Source organism: Beta vulgaris, chromosome 6 (genome assembly GCF_026745355.1).
Source record: "Beta vulgaris subsp. vulgaris cultivar EL10 chromosome 6, EL10.2, whole genome shotgun sequence".
NCBI lineage: Eukaryota > Viridiplantae > Streptophyta > Magnoliopsida > Caryophyllales > Amaranthaceae > Beta > Beta vulgaris.
In genome coordinates, this window is record NC_079207.1 from 27,026,663 (window position 1) to 27,051,161 (window position 24,499).

The window sequence follows — 24,499 nt, forward strand, 5'->3', positions numbered from 1 at the left end:
ACTTTACACGCCACTAACCACAAGGTTGACCCAAATCATCCTACTCGAGGGTCATTTGGGTCTTAACATTCAAACCCTTATTCGTACCACTCCCTTTCCGCTTCTTTGTTGCAACACTCCTTGGAGTTTTGGTTGAAATTTGTATTTCTTTCCCGGCTTTTTTGGGTGGCACACTGAGCGATGAGATAGTTGGATAATCTTCCCGAGCGTTGTTGTCAATGGGGGACATTATCGCCTTGCTCCTCAAGGAGTTGAACCTTGCGCATTTCCTCATCTTCCAAGCGCTTCTCCTCATCATGCGATATATCTTCCTGTTCACCTTTATCCTCATCCTTATCCGCATCATACTCGTCATCATCATAAAACGCAAAAACAAAAAAAATAATTTTTTGGGTGATAAGGGCTGCGAGCTTTGGCAAAAACCGCAGCCCTTTGTACAATGAACGACTGATGTTTAGGCACAAAACCGCATCCCTTAATAGTGAAGGGATGCGGTCAAAAACCGCAACCATTCATTTTTGCCGAAGGGCTGGTACGACAAGGGCTGCAAGCTAGAAACGCAGCCCTTAGGGTTGTTTTGACCGCAACCCTTGGGTTTTTTTCTACGAGTGTTACATGGCATGCGCTGAGGGGTGACGTTCCCTTTGCTCTCCAAAATTTTCTCTTAATTATATGAAATTTTTGCTTGTGGAAATTATCGAGTAATCGAAGATGAAAAAGAAGAAAACACACACACAAACACACACACAAAAGCAAACACGCGCCTGTGTCATAAACGAGTCAACTATTTTTATTCTAATAACATATTTTCTTTTTGAAAAAGATACCACAAGTTTTATTTTTTTATTAAAATAATTCAAAAATGTAATTAATAATAGAATACTTTATCGAAAATATTAATTAGAAAGATATTGCATAGGATTAGAAATAGCTATTACTCGTCAGAGTGAATTCCAATCTCGAAATATTGGTTTTGTGTGGGCAACGGGCATGGTTTTGTACAAAATTGGGTTTCCCGTGATGAAAGCAGATGATGCTAATGATACTGGCCAATAATGGGGCCCATGGCCAATTATGGGGCCCATGATGATGGATACTGGTGGGCTTTAGTGGGCTTCAGTGGGCTTCAGTGGGCATTGTAGACGTTGTAAGCTCAATCTGGGCGAGAGGAGAGATAGACATATGAGCCATGAATATTTGGACATGTGAGGGCTCGTTCTTTGACGCAAGCATATTTTGTTACGCTTTGTTGGTACGACCTCGCCAACAAAGCTAACTACTACATCCATATGACTTGGCTATTCATTTATTATGACCTTGGCAGGAGGGTTGAATTTGATTAGTATCGTTTCCGACCCAAAAAAGCCAAAGAAAAAACACATGACCATCACAAGCAATGAGAGGGCCAGAGGGGCCAGAGGGGTCAGCCGGGTCACATTTAATCCAGGTTGTAGGCAATGAAAGCTTCTCAATCACTACAAATCTAACGGTTGGAGATAACAATTAAAGATAGCTGGAGAAAATTTGGATGTAATCTTTAAAGATCACACACTTGAATGAAATGTTCATCTCATGATAGTATGCAGGCGTGGGTTTTTTTTCAATAGTGAATGGAATACTTGGATAACGGTAAACATTGGAGGAAACAAGGCTTGGGTGATGGTTTTTGGGGTGACAATTTGGCATATTTGAATAAATAGAAACGAGGTGGAATTCCTTCAAAAAATGAGGCATGTATCATATGTGTTTAATTGATTAACAACAGATCTGGTGGTAAATTTAAAAACTTTTCAGGTTAAAGGTAATTAAGCAGCAAAATTCGGGTGATGTTGTATAATATGAGCACTATAAGAGGGGGGGGTGAATTATAGTGAGAGAATATGTTGTACTTTTCGCGAAATCAAAAGTTAACTAGGGAACATATAATGGGAACATGAGAGATTTTAGCGAGGAAAAACTTCCTAGGCCCAATAGGAAAAAACAACCTCGTCCATAACGAATTTTAACTCAAATTTTCCACCATAATAGGCCAAACGACTTTATTTACAAACCTATAACTTTTCTCTAGAGCCACAACGTAAGTTCCTAAACTCAAGTTCCAAGCAACAGTTCCCACAACTGTTGTTCCTCTCGAACTTCACTCGAAATTCCTTTCTCTTTCTCTTTCTCTCGCTGCACTCATTCTCACACTTACAAGAGTTCAGTCAAACTTTTTACCCATAAATACAATTTGTAAGACAATGGAAGAGTACAAACTCGAATAAAGTAAGTATGAATTCTCTTAGGAACTCCACTGACTCTTAAGACAACTAAGAATATTTAGCTATGTCAGACACAAAATAATCTATGGTTTAGGCGCCTATTTATAGAGTATTTAGGCAATACATAAACTATCCACTACTTAAGTCCATTATCCCATGATGTCCATAACTTAATTAATTAATTAGTTTTCATTAAATATTTCTTGAGAAATAATTAACCCACTCACCCCACTACTTAGGTTAAAAATGAGAAGCAGTAAACATTACGTGATCGTAAATGCTTGGGGAATAATTGATCTAATTAATTTAGACTCAAGAAGAAATGAATTAAGCCCACTAGCCACTAACTACAAACGTGTAGCAGTAGTAATTAGGCGTGATATCTAATTTCTTGGGGAGTAATTAAAATATTAACTTTAAATAGTTTTTAGGAAAATATCCTTATAAATAAATTAACTAAAACCGAAAATCATATTTATGTATAAAAAGAAAATCTTTTTATAACCGAAAATTATATTTGATTTTGAAAACAAAATATTTTGATTTAGTTAAAATATAAAAGATAAAATTTAAAAGGGTTTGATATTATTCTAATCAAAATAGAAAATTATTTTGAATCTTTTCCTAACAAACTCCTTAAAATAGTGGATCTAGTCAAAGCTAACCTAGGACTCCTAACTAATCAGTTGGGTGCACAAATAATGTTAGGCACACCACTTAGGAAATATTAGGGGTTCTTTAAGACGTTTCTAAATCTGTTCTTTGATCTTGTTCCTAACCGTGCCAGTGTTTGTTCTTTTAATGGGAACAGAACCAAGTTCCGTTTGAGAATTCAACACAACTAAATTGAGCATTCACTCAACCTTAACAAGAAGATATTAAATACATCCTAATGTATTCTAATCTTCACTCCAAGCTTGATAATTCATCATTCGAACATCTTCACTTCGATCTTTGATTAATTCTCCATTTTAATCTTCGATCAAATATTGTCTTTGCTCGAGAATGAATTACCTATCAACAACATAAATAAAATACAATATGTCTTTTATGGTTAAGTCATCTTCAAAACTCAAGGGTCAATGATTTCCCCCTTTTTGAAGATGGCAACAAGAGGCATATACAATATAATATTTAATGTAAGAAGTCAGATAAACTAAGTTAAATTCGAATAGACTTTTTATTTTATTTTGTTAATTAAGAGAGAACCACGATTTCCAATAAAACTGAGAACATGAAACATGGCTAGAAAATATTTAATCTTATAACCTTTCTCTTCCCCCCTTTGGTATCTTCAAAAACAATATTCCGCGATTTCAAAAAGATGAAATTTATCTATCAAAACACATAACTCCACCAAACTTTGTTAGAAACAATTTGGTTAGTACATGCGAATAAAGCATTCAACTCTCAAAAATCGCAATCCAAGAATATTAGCCATTCAAAAGACGCACACATGCAAAAAGATTCAACTTAGAATTATCAAATTAACATTGTTCCATTGTAGCATGCGAAGGAAAGAAAGAAAATACACAAAAAAAAATTTGTTCCCATAATAAGAAAACTAGGAAGAGTGTTTAAGGCTTAGGAGAGGAGGGTTGTTCGACCACTTCTTCCACCACATCATCCAACTTGATCATCACTTCTTATGGTTGCTTTCAACGGTCTTAGCAAGCTTGAACACAATATCCTCCAAATTCATCAAATTATTGTTCATCTTTTGGAGGGTCGTGGTCGTATCTCCAAGTTGCTCCATAATCATCTTTTGACCCTCTAAAGCTTTGTCAACCTTTTCCGTCAACCCTTGTACTAGCCCATTCACTCCCCTTGCTTCATTAGTGAATTCCATCATTGTTTCCGAGTGACCCATAACCAATGTAAACAAGTAATCTAACTTTTGTGCATGAGCAAAGGTATAAGAAACACTAATGGTAGGGTTTTGGGATGAAAAAGGTGAGTTGTTTTGTGGGTTGGTTTCGGCAGGGTGTTCCTTAGGATCAGGAACAACAATTTTTTCCTTTGAGATGGGAACAACTATAGGTTTCTTTCCCTTGGGAACAAGAAATGTAGGTTGTTTGGAAGGAGGATGAATAGGGGTGTTATGTGGTTTAGGAGTAGGTGGAGATGCAATTTTAGGTGGAGTGGTGTCCATGGGAACAGGGGATCGTTCCCTTGATGGAGGAATGCAAGCCTCATAGGCTTCTTTGGCAATCACCCTAACTTCATCATCATCAATACTATCATTTTCATCTAGCACAAAAGAAGGAGAATTTAACACCTTCATGTTTTGAACTCGTTGACTAGTTCGAGAAGCTCTCAAAGCCGGTTTCTCCTTCTCCAACTCGTCCATGCCAACCACTTTCTCTCTGTCTTCTCTTTGTTTTTCTTTTTCGAGTTTTTCATTTTTCTTTTCTTTTTCGATCTTTTCAGTTTTTTTTTCTTGTTATTTTTCTTTTTCTTTTTTCCTTCTCAACCTCAATTTCGGTTTCATCATCCTCTTCTCCATCACATTCATCTTCTTCCTCATCATCATCCACATTTCCTCTTCCTTTAACCACATCACCATCAATAATACACACATTCAAATTATTCAAGGCCCTAGCATTAAGCAAATTTCTGTTGTCACAACAATATTAGGAACTACATTAAACTTAATTAAAATTTCCGTAACAAGAGCTCCATAGCCAACAACAAACCCGTTTTCAATACAATGACTCATGTGTTGAATCATTAAAGATGAAAAATTGGTTGGTTTATGGGAAGCTAGGCAATGAATGTAAATCAAATCTAACATGCTAACTTGAGCACATTTAGAAAGGCGAGACGAAATGGCTTTCTTGAGAATGTGGTAAAGTATTTTGTGGTAAGGAGATAGGAGATTGTGATCAAGAAAAGTAGTACCTCGTTTACCACCATATTTCACAATAAGTTCATCAAAAGAGATATTAGAAAAGGGGTAAGAACCTCGTTGTTTCTTGAAGTAAACATCGGTTCCCGTCACAGGGAAACCGAATAGATTTCCCAAAATTTCAGCATTAAAATCAATTTGGGTTCCTCTAACAAGAATATAACAATTCCATTCTTCATCAATTGATCGAAAAGTTATCACAAAATTTGTCCATAAGTTTGGGAACTAGACATTTGCCATAGAAATTTTCAAAGAGGTGTTCCTAACCTTGAAATTTTTCTAAATCAAGCAATCTTTTAAAATTGGCCCTTCTACACCAATTAAAATCAACACATAAACCAAGAACATATCGAGATGCGACTGATTTCCTTTTCGCCATCTTGGTTTTTCCTCTCACATGAACAGCAGGTTCCCCCTCAATCTTTGCATGCGATTATTCAACTTCCGTCTCCATAGTTATTTTCACTTTGTTTCCTTTTCCTCACTATCCTTTTGGGTGGATTTGGTGAGATGTCCATGGGAGTTGGAGATTCGGTGTGGGTAGAAGTAGGAGAGAGTTTTTCGAGTTTTTGTTGAGTGAGAGGAGTTTTTGTGAGATTCATGTTTGGGAAAGGGAACCGTTTTATTAAGATGAAGAGGTGCAATTTTGATTTAATGGGAAAGCTTCAGATTAATTAATGGATGAAGATGGAAAGAATTTTTTTTTACTTAACCGTGTATTGTACACGGTTTGAGGAGAGAGAAAAAATAAAGAAAATTAAATAAAGAAATTAAAGATAATTACAAGATAATATTTCCCAACTAATTTGAGAGATATTACGAAAGAATAAAGGGAGTAAAGTCACATTTTTAGGAAAAAAATCCGAATAGAATATTTTTTGGATTTTTAATTTGAATTTCGAAAATTTAAAGAAATCCTAGATCTAATACGCTGGGAGCAGCGTTTGGGAACAACTAATAGGAACAACAAATTTTGCTACTTTGGAACGCAATTGATCCTTTAATCCCTTGTTGACTCTTAAGGCATAGAATTGTCTAAAGAACACTAAGGGTAATGTTACGTAGTATGAAACTAGTAACTAAATATCACAGCTCCCAAAGATAGGTTCTAAAACTGGAGACTTGTGCAACAATGATTGGCTCGAATCCCGGTGCAAACTTCTGACCAGCAACCTGCAAAAAAGGGAGCCACCCTGGAGGTTTGGGTGGTATTTCCCCCTCCGATGCTTAAGTCAGATATCAGGGATGTGAAGGAACTTTTAAAGAGAGAAAGTAGAGAGAGAGAGAGAAGAATTTATGGCAGAATAACAGTACTATGCTCTGAAAAACGTACCTTTCCCCTGATTTCAAGGACTATTTATATTGTTTGAAATGACTGTTATACCTTGATGTCACCCTAATTTAGGAGCATCTGATTGGCTAAGCAATAATATTAGGACACGTGGCAAGCGCTGATTGGTCAGTACATTTTACCCTTTAGCTGAATCAGGCTTTACTTCATTGGGCCTAAGTACAATTCTAGGGCCATAAGGGAGCTTTTCAGTACACCTTTTCCTCAGAAAAGTGTACTTTAGCCCACAGAACCTGCAGGCCTTTGTACCTTCCTTGGCCTAAACAGATGCCACATGTAGGGCTGAGATAGTGCCACGTGCCATAAGGGTAGCCGTTGATTTTTAGGCTATAACATTTGCCCCTTAAAAAAGGGAGTTACCTTTTAGGCGCCAAGACGGTTGCTCTTCCTCTTTTAACCGACTTGGAACTGCCATCTTCTTTTTCAAAAAAGAAGCGCCATTTTGCCGGTCTCCGCAGGTCAACCCCTAAGGGCAACAGTTACTTTTACCGGATGAGGGGGTCATTTTCACCCCTCTACAAATATGTGACTTTGTCGTTTCTGGAATCATTTTAACATAGCTGAGAAATTTTCTAGAGAGAGAGGCTCTGCAATTTTTACCGAGGTTTTTAGAGAGAGAAATTACTCCCGTCCAAGCTCTTGCAAACTGCTACTCCACTCATCCGAGATTTCAATCGTCTTTGACATTCGTCCGAGCTTTCTTCTACATGTATTTTCTTAATTCTTTTTCTTGCTTTTTCACGCATATTTTAAGAAAATGAGTTCGTCTTCTTCATCGAACAAACCCGGCCGCTCAAGGGTTGGTACTAGCCCTAGAACAGAGGGCCTGTCTTCCTCGGCATCTTCTAGAGTTGGACCCATCTTGGCCGGACATGCATTATTTTTCTTTTCTCATGGTCAAGCAAACAACTCGTATCAGACAAGGAGTTAACCTGCCGGCGTCCAGCTCAGAAATGGAGGCATCTACTGGACGGATTCCCGCTGAAGGAGAGCGCGAAGTCCAAAGTGCTCGTCCAGCAAACTCAAGCCCTTCCCCTGAACTCGTCCAGGAGGAATCAGAAGTTAGAGGCTCTCCAAATCCCAGCCCGTCCAAACATAGGACGATTTCTGATGACTCGAATACAGCTAGTTCTTCCAATCCGGCTAGTGATTCGGAGGAGCCGTCAACGACTTCCTCTGAAATAAGACGACGGCTAGGTCCTCTTTCTGACCCTAGATTCATCTTGGCCGATAATTCTTGGCTAGGACGAGTAGGCTCTGACCTTAGACCTTTCTCTGCGGCCATGCCTATGCGGGGTTACCGATTCGTCCTCCCTGGCTGAGAGGATACCATACTTAGTGCCCCCTCGGACCATTTCGCTATCTACCGGCTAGCCTTAGATGCCGGTTTGCGCTTTCCTCTTCACCCCTTCATCAGTCATCTTCTTCATTACTATAACATTGGGCACAATCAACTTGCCCCAAACTCCTGGCAAAACATCCTTACTTTCCTGGCTGTTTGTAATTTAAAAGGAGTGGACCCCTCCTTGACCGCTTTCTCACAAATCCATTACGTTTCCAAAGCTCCCAGAACAGTTGAAGGGAGCTGGCTGAGCATATGCAACCGTCAGGGTTTTTTGACGTCTTGGGATAAAACGTCCAAGATGCACTCCTGGAAGGCTGAGTTCCTATTCGTCCAGGCGCCCAATGAAGCGGTTGCTAGACGGTTTCGCTACTTTAGCCGGAGCAATACCAACACTGGACGGATGGCTTCTTACTTAAAGTTAGAGAGTGACTCAGCTGAAGAATTGGTGGAGTACTTCAAGATTTCGGAGTATTCTATGGACGACGTATCTTTTAAAGGACCGTCCAATTGGATCCCTTTTAAAGAAATGTTCTATCATGATAACTTCCTGGTCGCTGCAGGCTTCCGGCAGGGCGAGGATAGAGGTATACTTATTAAAAAAAATTCTTTCCAAGTAGAACTTCCGTCTTAAGCTTCGTTCGTCTAACATTGGTCTCCTTTTTTTTTATTTGCAGACTCGGCCAGAAGTAAACTGAGAAAGTCTTGGATAGGAGACATGAGCTCATCCAGATTTGCAGATACTCTCTGGAAGGAATACAGCAAATCCGGCGCTGAAAAAAAGGCGGATACACTGGTATTCTTGCATTATATATTTTCTCTGTTTTTTTTTTTTTTGAACGTCCAGTGCTGACTTTGGACGAGTTCATTCTTTATGGAGCAAAGCGTCATAAATCTTCCTGGATGCTTTCCTTCATCAAAGGGCAGAGCGTCCTTGATTGATGGCTGGCCGTCCTAATTTTTAACTTGGACGCCTTGCCTCTTCGAAGGGCAAACCGTCCTGACTTTGTTCTGGACGCCATGCTTCTTCGTAGACCAGATCGTCCAGATATTACTCCGACGCCTTGCTTCCTCTAAGAGCAGGTCGTCCTAAGTTTTAATTTGGACGCCTTGCTTCTTCGAAGAGCAAATCGTCCTAACTTTGTTCTGGACGCCTTGCCTCCTCGAAGAGCAGACCGTCCTGATAATTTTCGGACGCCTTGCTTCTCTGAGAAATAAAGCAATTTGAGATAACTTCAGGACGAACCTTAGCTTCTTCTGATTCCTTTATTCCTTGTTTTTTATTTTAGAAAAATGCCCCAACGTCCAAAGCGTTGGCGGAGAAGACGGCCTCGAAGAAGAGACCGGTCGTAGCTGCTGCGGCACCCCCATCTAAAAAACCCAAAGGCTTCACAGCCAAAAAGAAGAAATCCTCCCGGCCTCCACCCAAAGTGGTAATGAACATCCCGGCTAAGGATTCTTTCCCAGCTACCGAAGAGAGGGCCCTGATTCCCTATGCTAATGTGGCCGATCAAACCCTTGAGCAACCAGAGGCCATAACTCAATTGGAGGTATTCGAGCCGAAGCCGGAAAGTCCCTTGGACGGGTCGGCTTATTCTGGGCCAGTTGCCAAGCTGGTAAACCAAATGCCGAAGGCCTATAAGACGACCTCCCTTTCTTCTGGTGAGTCCTACTATTCAAATTTTGTTAGGACCTTGCGCGTTGGTGGGCGGCCAAAGATTCCCTCCAACCGTCATGCGGTCGTTATTCCCGTCTGAAATATTGACGAGTCGCCTCTTTTAGATAAGGGAAAGGGCATAGCTGAGGAAGCTCCAGCCGGCTCTCCCGTTCTCTCGGACGACGAATCTTCGGCCGCATTCTCGAAGATGAGCCCGGCAAAGAGGGAGAAGCTCAAGCTGGAGCTCTTCAAATGCTTCCCTGAAACTTACATTAAGGGTTTGAGGGGAGTAACATCAGGGCATGTTGGTTACATGTCCCAATTAGCTGCTGAGGTAACATTTCTTTGGACTTCTGCACCTGTCAATTTCACCTTCGTCCTAAACCTTTTCGTCTTTCGTCTTCTTTTCAGCTCTTTGCTCGCAGCATGATTACTGAAGACTAGGCTAGGGAGCTAAGGAAGGAGAACAAAAAACTCATTTCTGATGTTACCTTGTCTGCCGACAAAGCCCAGTTTTCTATGACCGAACAGGAGTTACTGCATCAGTAGTCGAGGGTGGCATGGGATAAGCGCTCGGCCGAGATGGAGGCCCAAATCAAGAACTATCTCCTCCGGCTGACCAGTCTCTTGGACGAGAGAAACTCGGGCATGGTGCTGGCCACGGAGTTTTCTAGACAGAATCTCTCCCTTCAGGAGAAGAATCTATCTCTCCAAAAGAAGAATCAAGAGCTGGCCACAGAGCTTAAGGCTACGGAGGACGCGGCGAAGGAGGTGATGAACTCAATGATCGACACTTCGAAGGAGTGGGCCGTGCAGGCCTTTGGAATGATGGCCGAAGAGGAGGACATTCCCAGATATGTTCGCCGGCTGGAATTCCAAGAGAACCTGCACAGAGCAAAGATTAAAGGGGAGGAACCCCCCATCTTCCAAGAGTCCTCCGAGGACGAAGAAGAGGAAGACAATACAGACGCCCCGGACGAAGAAGACAACACTCCTCCAGCCGCTTAATCTTATTTATTCCCCTCTTGGCCGCAGGCCACTTGTATTTTTTTTTTGTTTTTACTTTAGATTAGCTTGTAATCCTTTTGTCATCTATAAAATTTATCTTTTTCAATCTCCAATGTTTTATACTTTAATGCAAAGGACGCCTTGTTTCATGATTTTATATTTCTGCCGAGTACCAAAGCAATTCGTCTTAGCATTCTTTAGACGAGTCCTCCAGCTCTTTCAGCCGAGCGTATTAAGGCTTTTATCAATATCCTAGGCTTTAATGCACAAGTATGAAAGCAATTCGTCATACTTTGTCTGAGCCATTAGTTCTTTTCTGGACGAATAGAAATCAGAACGTTCACCAGATGCCCAAGCAAAAACTTGTGAGTTTAAAAACTGCTAAGTTAACAACTTGTTCGGCCAAAAACTTGTGAGTTTAAAAACTGCCAAGTTAATAAATTGTTCGGCCAAAAATTTGTGAGTTTAAAAACTGCTAAGTTAATAGCTTGTTAAAAACTGCCAAGTTAATAACTTGTTCGGCCAAAAACTTGTGAGTTTAAAAACTGCTAAGTTAATATCTTGTTCGGCCAGAACCTGGACAATCATTCGTCATTGGACAAAGACTTAGTCGTTTCTAAATTATGCCCCTATATGCCCCCCTTCTTGGACGAGGAGTTTTTTGATAACCTTCCTCTGTTCAAGAAGGAGAAAAGGCCATAATTTTTAAATAACTTGGACGTTTTATAAGAGTGTGCAACTCGTCCATCTTTGTTAAATTATGAAATAACTTGTTCCTTTACTAAGTTTTATTTATAGTTTTTGGCTTTTGGACGGAAGGTAGGATACCTTTACTAAGGTGTCCTAATTCCAGCCGACCTTGTTTAGGAGATGTTTACACTCTTTAAGCAAACAAGCGGCCAATTTATGTAATTATCCATTTTTAGGACGATAACATGTTCAACCGATCTCCTAATAGAAGGTGCATTTTCATTTGCTACTCTGTTGTTGTTTTGTTAGCTTTAGACGATTAGTATATAACTTAAGCAAATAATCAGAGTCATAGAGAAGTAGAGCTGTATTATATGAATTTTGCTTGACGATAGTCAAGGTACTGTATACATTCTACTTTTTCATTGTAATGCATAAGAGAAGATTACAATTTGTCAAAGATGCCTAAAGAGTATTTCTTTAAAGTACAAATTCCAGTCCTAGGAATGGAACGTCCGTCCATGCCTTCCAGACGAAAGGTGCCATTCTGAACACTTCGATTATTTTGTAGGTCCTTCCCAGTTAGGGTGAGCTTTCCAGCTCTTTGGCTCGGCCGACCGCTTCCATTTTCTCAAGACAGGTCTCCAAGCTTCAATGGCGCCTTGCACTCTTTTGTTAAACTCCTTGCCATTCTCAACTGTATAGCTGCATTCTCAGTAATGCATTGCCCCTGACTTCGGGAACTAAGTCCAAAGCCGACCGAAGAGCTGCCCAATTTGCATCTTTTGAGTACATCATCACCCTCAAGGTTGGTTCCTCAATCTCAATAGGAAGGACGGCCTCAGAGCCATATACCATCATGAAAGGAGTTTCTCCGTGGAGTTTGGCCGTTGTCCTTATATTATATAGACCAGCTGCAATTCTCACCCATAGCCCCTTTGCATTATCTAACACTTTTTTATCCCGGCCGACAAATTCTTGTTAAAAGCCTCAACTTGCCCGTTGCTGGGATGAGCCACTCAGCAAAGTGAGCTTTGATTCCTTGATCGCCAACCATTGACGAAGCTTGGGTGTTTCAACTGCGCCATTATCAAAGACGATGACTGGGGCATACCAAACCTTGTAATGAGGTTCTTCCAGATGAACCCTTTGACGTCATTGGTGGTAATGCCTCTTAATGCTTCAGCTTCAACCCACTTTGTAAATAGTCAACAGCTACATTACGAACTTTTGGCCGGCAGCAATGAAAGGGGGCCAAGAAATCCATTCCCCATTTGGCAAAGGGAAGAGGGAAGAGGATTGGAGTTAAGTAGTTGGACGGCTTCTGATAGATGTTGCCATGCTTCTGGCAACTATCACATTTCTTGGCATAGAGCAAGGCGTCCTCTTTCAAGGTCGGCCAAAAGTAGCCAGTCCTGAGAGCCTTTTCTCCTAACGCTCTCCTCCAATGTGGGAAGCACAAGCTCCCTCATGCAATTCCTTTAAAACGTCCAATCCCTCTTTTCTGCTAATACACTTAAGGAAAGGCCGGTTGTAGGATTTTTTGTATAGAGTCTCATTCCACAACTCAACCCACTTGTCCCTAGCTTTCACATACTTAGCTTCTACAGGATCAAGAGTAACGGCCAGTCTTCTTAATTCAATGATGGGCTCATCCACTCATTTTCTCGGCTGAGAATCAGAACTTCCTCGGCCTCAATGCTCTTGGCCGCCTTGACCTCCCAGAAGACTGTTCTAGGGACATCCCTTCAGCGAACTGGCCAGCTTGAAAAGAGCATCAGCCTGATGATTTTCAGATCTAGGCACTTGATCTAAGACGAACTCTTCAAAGACTTGATCTCCTTTTGACCAAGTTCATATATTTACTCATGGACGCTTCTTTGCACTTAAAGTCTCCGTTTACTTGACTGACCACCAGCAGAGAGTCAGTTTTAGCCTCAATCTCCAACGCTCCAGCCGCTTTGCACATTTTTATGCCGGCTAAGAGAGCTTCATACTCTGCCTCATTGTTTGAAGCCTGGAATTTGAACTTCATTGCATACTCAAACTTATCCCCTTCTGGTGATTGGAAAATGATCCCGCCCAATTCGCAGTTGAGGATCCGTCCACCATTAGGGTCCAATGTCGCTTTCCCTCTGCTGGGTCTTGGACGCTTTCTACTACAGGCCGGGTAAGCTCTACAATGAAACCAGCTAAAGCTTGCCCTTTGATTGCCTTTCGAGGCGCGAATTTTAAGTCAAACATATTAAACTCAACGTCCCATTTCAACATCCGCCAGATGCATCCATCTTATGCAACACTTGCCTCAGTGGCTGATCTGTATAAACAAGAATGCTATGGGCTAGAAGTAAGGCCTTAACTTCGGCTGGCCATCAACAGAGCCAGGCCGAACTTCTCAATGGACGAATACCTGCTCTCCGCGTCTTTCAATACATGGCTTACAAAATAGACGGGTATTTGTACTGAGTCTCTCTCAGCCAAGAGAACAATACTTACCGCGAATGGAGACACGACAAGGTAAACGTACAATTTTTCTCCCTCGGCCGGACTGATCAATCTAGGCAGCTGCCGAAGATGATCTTTAACTTGCTGAAGCGTGGCCTCAACCTCTTTCGTCCATTCAAACTTGGCATTCTTTTTAATAGTTGCAAAGAAATGGTGACATTTGTCCCCTGATTTCGAAAGAAACCGTCCAAGAGCAGCCAAACAGCCCGTCAGACGCTGAACTTCTTTGACTTTAGACGGCGAAGTCATATTCATGATAGCTTGAATTTTATCGGGATTGGCCTCAATCCCTCTCTATCAACCAAAAACCCCAGAAATTTCCCGCTACTACGCCGAATACGCATTTCTGCGGATTGACTTTAACTTGTACTTCCTCAAAGTGAGGAAATTTCCCTTAAATCGTCCAGATGATCTTTTCTTCTCTACTTTGATGATCATATCGTCGATATAAGCTTCCATATTTCTCCCAAGCTGCGGCTAAAACACTGTGTTGATAAGCCTTTGAAAAGTGGCCGGCGCATTTCTCAGGCCGAATGGCATCCGGAGCCACCCATACAACCCTTTCTCTGTAATGAAGGAGGTTTTATCTTGGTCGTCTGGCCACATGGGAATCTGGTGGAAGCCTGAGTAAGCGTCCATGAAACTCAGCAATGCATGACCTGCTGTAGAATCAACCAGACGATCGATCTTGGGCAACGGAAAGCTGTCCTTAGGACAAGCCTTGTTTAAATCCGTGTAATCAACGCACATCCTCCATGTGCCATTCGGCTTCGGAACCATCACAACATTTGCTACCCAATCTGGATAATAAGTTTCACGGATGAACTTAGATTTGAGTAGCTTTTGAACTCTTCATCAACGGCCTGATTCTGGCCGGCCCAGATGCCTCTTCTTCTGCCGAATAGGCTTCTGCCCGGCTCAATGTTTAGCCTATAGCACCGCCACCTCAGGATCTATCCCAGGCATTTCCTCTACGGTATAGGCAAAACATCTTCAAATTCTTAACAGCTTGATCAAGGCGTCCTTGACTCAGAATTCAGGACGGACCCAATCTTTAATGTCTCTCTGGACGATCTGGTTTAAACAAATTTCTACCGGACTTTCTACCGGTCCGGACGTTCTAGTCCCAGACTCATTATTGCCATACCTCCTCAGATGAATTCTTTTCTTCTTTAATAGCCAAGCACTTCTCTTCTTGCTGGGCAAGAGCATTGACGGCTTGCTCTCAGGAAGAGGTAGCATTTGAACCTTCTCTACTTCTTGCTTTAGCTCAACAATCTGACCCTTTACTTCTCGGCCGAGTCATCCTCCCGGACCTTTGGATGTCTGCCTTTTCTTTCCATGATGATGGTTTGAGAGTGGTAAGGTAGCATTCTCTAGCAGCTTGCTGATCTCCATAGAGAGATCCAATCTTCCCCCCATCACACTCAAACTTCATTAGCATTAAGTGGGTCACAATAACAGCCTTGATGTGATTTAAGGTAGGTCGTCCGAGAATGACATTATAAGCGTCAAGTCTCGTACTACCAAAAATTTCACAAAGAGCGTCCTGGCACATCTTTCTCCCCAACCCTGACGGGTAGAGTGACGGTCCCCATGGGATGGATGATCCCTCGCCAAAACCGATTATAGGGTGATTTACAGACCAAGTCATTTTTATCAAACTTCAAGCCGAGACAAACAATCAGCACTGATTATATCAGTAGAGCTTCCGGTATCAATCAGAATTCGCCTAACCCTGAGGTTGGCAATCTTCATTTCCACAACTAGGGGTCATCATGCGGTGTCTATCTTCCTCGGTCCAGCTCGCTGACCACTATTTTGGGAAAGGATCAGACTCGGCCTGGTTAGTGAGCATAACCTGACTGAGTTCCCTTAAATAGTTTTGTGGCGCGATTTGTTGGACCTCCGGCCGCAAATCCTCCTGAAGATGACCATTACAACTCATCATCCGTGCTATCACCATCCATCTTTCTTCCTTGACGGTTATCTCTTTCTGAATTTCCTTCCTGACGAAGGTAGATAATTGTTCATCTTACCCTTTCGGCCAAATCTTCTAATGCTCTCTTCAAGTGCTTGCATTCATTGGTTTCATGCCACAATCCTTGTGAAATGACAATACTTGCTTTTGTCTCTATTACGGTAGGGCGTCTTCATTTGGCCGGCGCCTTTAACTCATGCTGATCTTTAATTTCCATAAGAATGGAATATTGATCTTTGTTGAACTCTATAGGTTCAACTGAGGCCGCCGGCTCAGACCGCCTACTCCTCTTGGACGAGGTGGTCAAAGAAGTCATTGCCCAAGTTTCAGCTTTCTTGGGCGGATTCTTTTTTGGCTAAACCGCCTCTTCTACTTTCTTCACCTCCGGCAGTTTTGCCTCAGCACAAACCTCCGTGGCATGAATGAATGCTTCAGCCTCCTTCAAAGCTTCTCAAAGTGGTGATTTTCTTCTTGACCAAATCAAACTTAAAGCTTCCTGGTCTTAAACCTCTGATGAAGGCGTCAAACGCCACTCTCGCATTCAGATCTTAGATCTGCAATGCCTCTAGATTGAATCTCTTCACATAACCTCTCAAGGCCTCTTTAGGACCTGAATCACCTTACCCAAGTGCATGCTTGTTTTTTGTTCTTGACGGTTAGCCACAAAGTGACTAGTGAACAGGATACTGAGCTCAGTGAAATTGTTCACTGAGTTAGGCGGCAAATTGTTAAACCATTTCTGTGCTACTCCCTTCAACGTAGCTGGGAAATTCTTCTAACCAAGTAGCATCGTCCACCCCTTGGACATACATCTGATGCTTATAGGCTGATAGATGATCGTCTGGATCTGTTGTTGCATCGAAAGGCTCAATGGTCGGGAGCTTAACCTTTGGGAAAGGAGGGGACTCCATAATTCTGACCGAGAAAGGAGTTGGCCAGTTGATCTGGAGTGCCCTAACCTGACCCTCAATGGGTATGTGCTCCCAGCGGTACTGCTTTAGTACCGGATTAGAGAGGTGTTAGCTAAGGCCTGACGCCTATACACCATTGGCTGCAGAACTGTTTTCTCTTGCCTAAGCTGGAAAGCTGAAGGTCCATGGCTTCATGCCACTATTCTCGACGGGAGTCTCAATGACGGATCCTTCATATAAGGAGTGAAACCAGAGGCTGAACGCTGCTGAGCTGCTGCCCTCTTGGCTTCCAGATACTCCCTAGCATCAGTCTCCATCTTGTGGCCAGTAGGGGGAATATTGTCTCCTGGACGGACTACCAACCTCCAGTCCATCTTCCTCCTGGAGTCACTAACAGCTGGCTGCTTTCCCTTGGAAAGCGGCCTAGTCAACTTTGGCCGAGGTGGCCGGCTAGTCCCTGGACGACCCTCCTGGGATCTCCCTTTGACTGGTTCTGCTGCCTCTCCTCCTGGACTTATCTGAAAGAACAACATATTGTTCTTAATCTGCTCTATAACCACGGCCATCCTGGCCTGGAAATCATATTGAACATTCTCCAAGTGACCAGCTGTCACTGGACGATCAAGGTTTTCCTGAATGACGGGGGTCACAGTCCTCCCCTCTAGATGAACGGCAGCATGGCCTCTGTCCCGTCCACGGGTGGCCTCTCGTCATCCACATGTCTTCCACTTGAACTCTAAAACTTCTGTTCCTTGCGACATTCGATGATGACAGTCGTCATTGTTGCGTCTCCCCACAGACGGCGCCAAATGTTACGTAGTATGAAACTAGTAATTAAATATCACAACTCCCAAAGATAGGTTCTAAAACTGGAGACTTGTGCAACAATGATTGGCTCGAATCCCGGTGCAAACTTCTGACCAGCAACCTGCAAAAAAGGGAGCCACCCTGGAGGTTTGGGTGGTATTTCCCCCTCCGATGCTTAAGTCAGATATCAGGGATGTGAAGGAACTTTTAGAGAGAGAAAGTAGAGAGAGAGAGAAGAATTTATGGCAGAATAACAGTACTATGCTCTGAAAAACGTACCTTTCCCCTGATTTCAAGGACTATTTATACTGTTTGAAATGAATTTTGTACCTTGATGTCACCCTAATTTTGGAGCATCTGATTGGCTAAGCAATAATATCAGGACACGTGGCAAGCGCTGATTGGTCAGTACATTTTACCCTTTAGCTGAATCAGGCTTTATTTTATTGGGCCTAAGTACAATTATAGGGCCACAAGGGAGCTTTTCAGTACACCTTTCCTCAGAAAAGTGTACTTTAGCCCACAGAACCTGCAGGCCTTTGTACCTTCCTTGGCCTAAACAGATGCCACATGTAGGGCTGAGATAGTGCCACGTGCCATAAGGGTAGCCGTTGATTTTTAGGCTACAACAGGTAATATTATTGGATATTGGTGAGCAGTTTTCAGACATTTTCACTTATACATATGAAATAATCATATAAAAGTTGTGATGTATTTAAATAAATACAAACATCAAATTTATTCACACATACATAATGCCAAAGAATCAAAGCATTATGGAGAAAGATTATAGCAATTATCTCAACTTAATCAAGCCAAGTTCAAGTCTCAGTTTTTCAAATCTATCTTTATTTAAGGGCTTAGTCAGAATATCAGCAATCTGACGTTCAATTTCAAAAAATTCCATTTTAATGTGACCCTTTTCAACATTGTCCTTAAGAAAATGATGCCTAATATGAATATGCTTGACTCTAGAATGATGCACGGGATCTTTAGAAATAGTAATAGCACTAGTATTCTCACAATAGATAGGAACACAATCAAAGTAAATTCCATAGTTACATAGTTGTGTTTTTATCCAAAGCATTTGGGAACAACATGCTGCAGCTGCAACATATTTAGCCTCAGCTCTAGATAAGGTAACTGTGTTTTGCTTCTTGGTACTTCATGAAACTAAACTATGACTAAGGAACTGAACCATACTTGAAATACTCTTTCTATTGACTAGATTTCTAGCATAGTCAGCATCTGCAAATCCTCTTAATTCAAAGGTATCACTTCTCGAATTGAACAAGCTCAAATCATCTGTTCCTTTGAGGTATCTTAGGATTCTCTTCTCTGCTGTGAGATGAGATTCCTTTGGATTGGCTTGAAACCTCGCACACAGACCTACATTGAAAGCAATATCAGGACGACTTGCAGTTAGATATAATATTGAGTCAATCATACATCGATACTTGGTTTGATCCACACTCATTCATATAGCATCCTCATCTAACCTAGTTGAAGTTCCCATTGGTGTATGATTTACTTTAGAAGCCTCCAAACCATACTTTTTCGGCAGTTCCTTAATGTACTTTTGTTGATGGATGTTTATTCCTTCTTCTATTTGTTTGATTTGCAACCCCAAGAAGAAATGGAGCTCACCCATCATACTCATTTCGAATTCTTTACTCATGAGATTACCAAAGTCCTTACATAAAGATTCATTAGTGGCACCAAATATAATATCATCAACATTTATTTAAACTACTAATAAATGTTTATCTTTTGATTTTAAAAATAAGGTTGTATCTAATTTTCCTCTTTTAAACTCATTTTCAAGAAGGAACTTTAAAAGTCTTTCATACCATACTCTTGGAGCTTGCTTTGAGAGCTTTGTCAAGCTTAAATACTTAGGAAAATCTTTATTTTCAAAACCCGAAGGTTCTTCCGCAAAGATCTCTTCATTTAGATAACCAATTAAAAACGCACATTTTGCATCCATTTGATACAATTTGAAACTCATGAAAGCAGCAAATGCAATAAAAATTCTAATAGCTTCCAATCTAGCAACAGGAGAGAGAGCTTCTTGTGTTTAGGTTTAGGTTCAAGGTGCCAAACCTTGTTCCTTTCAAATTGATGGAGTTCATCTTGCATAGCTACAATCCAATCAGCATCAGAGAGAGCTTCTTCATGGTTCCTGGGATCCAACATAGAAAGAAAATCATGAAAGGCACAAAAATGTCTAATTTGAGATCTTATCTGAGTTCCCTTGTTTATATCACTGATTATGAGTTCCATAGGATGGGAACGCTGATGTTTCCAAGGCTTTGGTTGGAAATCCTGGATGGGAACTTGATTTCCTTGTAGAGTTCCTTGATTATATATCTTCACTTCCCTGTTCTTGGGAACCAAGTTCAACAATAGTGGATTCATTCACTTGTGTATCCTCAACTAGTTCTTCTTCTTCGTTGGGAACATGAATATGATGTTATTGCTTAGGCTTTGTTCCCATGACTTCTTCTTCTTCCAAAGTCTCATCAATGAGAATTTGGTCTTATACCAAACCTATCTTGAAGTCATCATTAACCTGTGTGCTTGGAACAAGTTTATCTGTTTCATTAAAAATAATATGCACACTTTCTTCTACACACATAGTCCTTTTATTATAAACTCTATAAGCTTTGCTACTTGAAGAATATCATAGAAATACAGCTTCATCACTTCTAGCATCAAATTTTCCAAGATTTTGTTTCCCATTATTATGAACAAAACATTTACATCCAAATGTTCTGAAATATGTAAAATTGGGCTTTTTACCAAAATATAGCTCATAAGGAGTTTTATTTAACAGAGGTCTCAACATGGCACGATTGATAATATGACAAGCCATATTCACGGCTTCGGCCCAAAAGTTCATAGAAAGACCACTAGCTATCAACATAGTTCTAGCCATTTCCTCTAACATTCTATTATTCCTTTCAACAACACCATTTTGTTGAGGTGTCCTAGGGGCGGAGAAATTGTGGTCCAAGCCATTTTCCCTACTAAAGTCATCAAACTTAAAAATCTCAAATTCCTTGTCATGATCGGATCTAAGGTGTAACAATTTTTGACCACTCAAATTTTGAACTTTCTTTGCAAAGACAAGGAACTCCTCATAAGTCTCGTCTTTGCTAGAAAGAAAAATAACCCATGTAAATATAGAGAAGTCATCAACAATAACCAACACATACTTCTTGTCGCTCCTACTTTAAATCTTCATTGATCCACGCAAATCCATATGAATCAACTCTAATGGTCTTATGGTACTCACCACATTCTTAGACATAAAGGAGGATCTAACATGCTTCCCTTTAGCACACGCATCACAAACACGATCTATATGAAACTTAATTGAAGGTAGACCGAAAACTAGTTCTTTAGAATGAAGTTTGTCAAACAAAGAAAAACTAGCATGTCTAAGACGCATATGCCATAAAAAAGGATCATCATAAATAACACTAAGGCATGTAAACTTATTTTTGTGAACAAGATTAAGTTCCACAACATATGTGTTCCTTTTCCTTGTTCCTTCTAACACGACATCCCTTGTGCTTTTGTTGACGATCAAACATTTGCACTATTAAATTTCACAAAGTTCCCCTTATCACAAAATTGGGAAATACTCAACAAATTATGCTTCAAACCATCAACTAGAAAAACATTATCTATGGAATGTGACAATCACTTACCAACTTTTCCCATGACAACTATGTTGCCTTTTATGTTGTCACTAAAAGTCACACTTCCACCATCATAGCTAGAGAGTGAGAGAAACCTTGATCTATCTCTAGTCATATGCTTAGAACAACCACTGTCTAGGTACCATGTGTTGTTCCCCCTCACTCTAGCCAGCAAAAAAAAACTAATTCACGAGTGGAAAAAACCCCACCTGATGCGGTCAAAACTGGCCTTTCAGATGCGGTTTTGGTCCGTATCAGGTGGGCTCGCAGCAGGTGTTTAATAAATTCTGATGTGGTCTAAAACCGCATCAGAAAACCATAATCTGATGCGGTTCATGGGGAAAACCGCATCAGATTAGCTCATAATCTAATGAGGTTTTCCCCATGAACCGCATCAGCTTGCCGAACATTTTGCCAAAAAAAGTTGCAGAACTGCCACCTGCAGGTCTGCAACCTTTTTCATATCACAACACTCACCTTTCACGCTCACTTTCATACCCAGCAAACAAACAGTTTTGTATAAAAAAACTTTTATACATATATATACCATAATAATATATATATATATATATATATATATATATATATATATACCTCTAAAAATACATATACAATTCCAATTCAACAATGAAAATGAACGAAAATTACAAAAAAATGAAAAAAATGAAAGTAAAATGAACAAAAAATTAAATAAATATGACAAATTCAAGATTTAAAAATTACTAAAATAACCTTTAAAATTCAAACTATATGTTTCTCCAAATGATTCCCTCTAAATTGATTTGAAATAATTTAAAATGAGTTTTGAACATAAAATTTAAAATTATTTTAAATAATTTGAATAAATGCCTAACCGAGTATTAAAACCCTAGTCATATCTACGGGCTACAAAAGTTCATTCCCTATGTCTAGTTTGCATCTCAATATAAACCTTAGTCAAGTCTTAGCACAATAAAAGTTCATTTCCTAAGTCTAGTTTGCATCTCTATGTAAGCCCTAGTCATGTTTTCGGACAAAAAATGTTCATCACCTAAGTCTAGTGTGTAGACCTAGACAAGACTTTGGACTATGAAAGCCATATTCATACCCTTAGGTCTAGCCTTCTTATTCCACATATAAGTTCAAAACCTAGCCTTCTTTATTATCTAGCCCGCTTTGAGTCTAGTATGCGTATTCTACCTATAATTTACAAGGTCCATTCGATTTATGTTAAAGACATGTCGTGAGTTTATAGCTTAGGAACATCGAACCGATAGGCAACAAGGTCAAACTACTGCAAGACTCTTCAAACGCGTCCTCACTTTTTCAAAAGAATCTTCTAAAACTTCTAAATCGTCATCTGAAATGGGAAACACTAATGAACAACTTAGCCATCATGGCACGGCTTCAACTGATGAACTCTCGTCTTGAAACAAGACAAAGGAATCAAGGTGCTGAGATAAAAACTTAAAATCGAGGATAGTTAAGAGGAGGACACTCCACCACCACCACCACCACCACCACCACCAATAAAGTCCAAGTGAGATTTGAGGTTCGAAAAACTCGAGAAATTGATCTAGTCAAGTCCTGCACTCGAGGGTCAGGCTCATGGCCTTGAAACATTGATCCTGAACTGAGGTAAAAGCTCCCTAAATGATCATATGAGAGTTTCTCCATATCTATGGCTCTCAAATGCATGACACTAAACAAGACAAAGATGAATGATTGGGAATACATCAGAGGAGAGTTGCACAAACAATACATTTATAACACCCAGCTTCCCATTGGTCTACGTGATTTGGAGTTAATGAAACAAAACTCCAATGAAGACTTTGTCACAAATCACTAACGGGCCAACTGAAGAGGACCAAGTTCGATAGTGATACGTAACTTGCAGCCTAAGTGTGGAGATCACATCAAATTCCACCCCATAGAGTCTTTCATGAAACTCTATAAGGTAAGCGTCAAAGAGTAAGGGTTACAATAACAACTACTTTTTCAAGAAGAGTAACAACAATCCTTCAAGCTCCACAAAATATCCTTCAAATCTTCCAATACTACATAAAAAAAAAAACCAATGTCGGGCAAAAATAAAAAATTCAAAATTTCAAAATGCGAAAAAAAGAAAAGAACAAAAGCAAACAAAAAAGCGAAAAATAAAAAGTTAAGCTAGGGGGCTTGTACACAAGTTCTACCCCACATTCAAATCCTTCAATCCATCAAACCCTTAAAAACTATCCATTGTCTTAAAGAGAGAGCTCAACTATTACCCATTTTCTTTTACAAGTCCTAACCATGGATTATTCCCTACAGGTCCCAAGTTTACTTTCTTGTGATTTTCATAGGTCCTTATTACTTATAATCGGTTTAGAAGGTAAGATTTTTAAATGTTTACCATCTTCAAACACTTCAAGCAAGTGACAAAACCCTATAAAATGGGGCCAACATTTTAAAATCATACCTTTTAAACCATTTATAAGTAATTAAGGACTTATAAAAATTACAAGATGGTAAACTTGGGACCTGTAGGGAATAATCCATAGTTGGGACCTATAAAAGAAAATGGGTAATAGTTGGGCCCCCTCTTATGGATTTCTCGTAGTATTTACCTTATCCCAACCAATTAAATCTTCATCAAAACCTCAGGCTTAACCGTAACTCCCTATTCAAGGTATTTTCTAAGTCCGTTAGGTTGAAAACCCGAAAGGTAGGCAAAAAGTTAGCGCACATAAAAAAAATTCAATCACATCCAGAACTACGAATGGTCTGATTCCGCAAGGATACGTAAGAATCCTCATATCGAGTCCCGACCACTTCAATAAAATGAAATTAATCAAGGTACAATAACTTGACTTCTAGAATTCAAGAGCATACTCTTTTTAGATCCCAACATAGAATCGAGTCTGAACCTAGCTACGCCAAAAGCCTTTTTCCACCTACATATATATGAGTCATAAATTTAAACCCATATATTTTACAATCAAAGCTCTCCTTTCCCCTGAAGCACTCTCCAAAAATTCCATGTTTTCTGGAAATATCTAACTTTGCTTAAATCAACTTCCCAAAGAAGAATCCCCAGCGAATACTCTGTACGCTCAAGCCTAATTAAAGACAAGCTTACCCAAAGTGGAGGCTTCCTATAAATGTGGTGGTTCCTCAAATCAAATCAAACACCTGAAAAGTTGTAACCTGCGGACCTTATTTACGGGCCCCAATTATTTACTAAAAAAAGTTTTCGAAATCATTCTATATATTTCTAATCATTTTACCTCTTTACCTATCTATATCTACTAACCTTGCAAAACCCTGACCTTATTATGCATTAAATACATCGTAGTCTTACATAACCCTAACCTTACATAATGTGTCATTTCTCCTTAGCTTTGCATAAC